The following is a 201-nucleotide window of genomic DNA, read 5'->3' as shown; positions in this document are numbered from 1 at the left end:
CCTTCCCCCACATCTCCCGCTGTGGCCCTGGGTTCAGCCTGGCCTGCCTGTGCTTGGCTGGGTATCCCGCTGGGCTGGCCCCCGAGGGACCCCTTTGGGAGCAGGGTTCTGTTACAGGCCACTGCCAGCCACCTTCGGGGTGGGTTCCTGTCTGGCCCTCATTGGTTCTTACCAGTGATGCTCGGCCCCACACTACTAGGC

The sequence above is a fragment of the Ailuropoda melanoleuca genome, chromosome 15, assembly GCF_002007445.2.
Source record: "Ailuropoda melanoleuca isolate Jingjing chromosome 15, ASM200744v2, whole genome shotgun sequence".
NCBI classification, from domain to species: domain Eukaryota; kingdom Metazoa; phylum Chordata; class Mammalia; order Carnivora; family Ursidae; genus Ailuropoda; species Ailuropoda melanoleuca.
Note: the sequence above shows the minus strand (reverse complement) of the source record.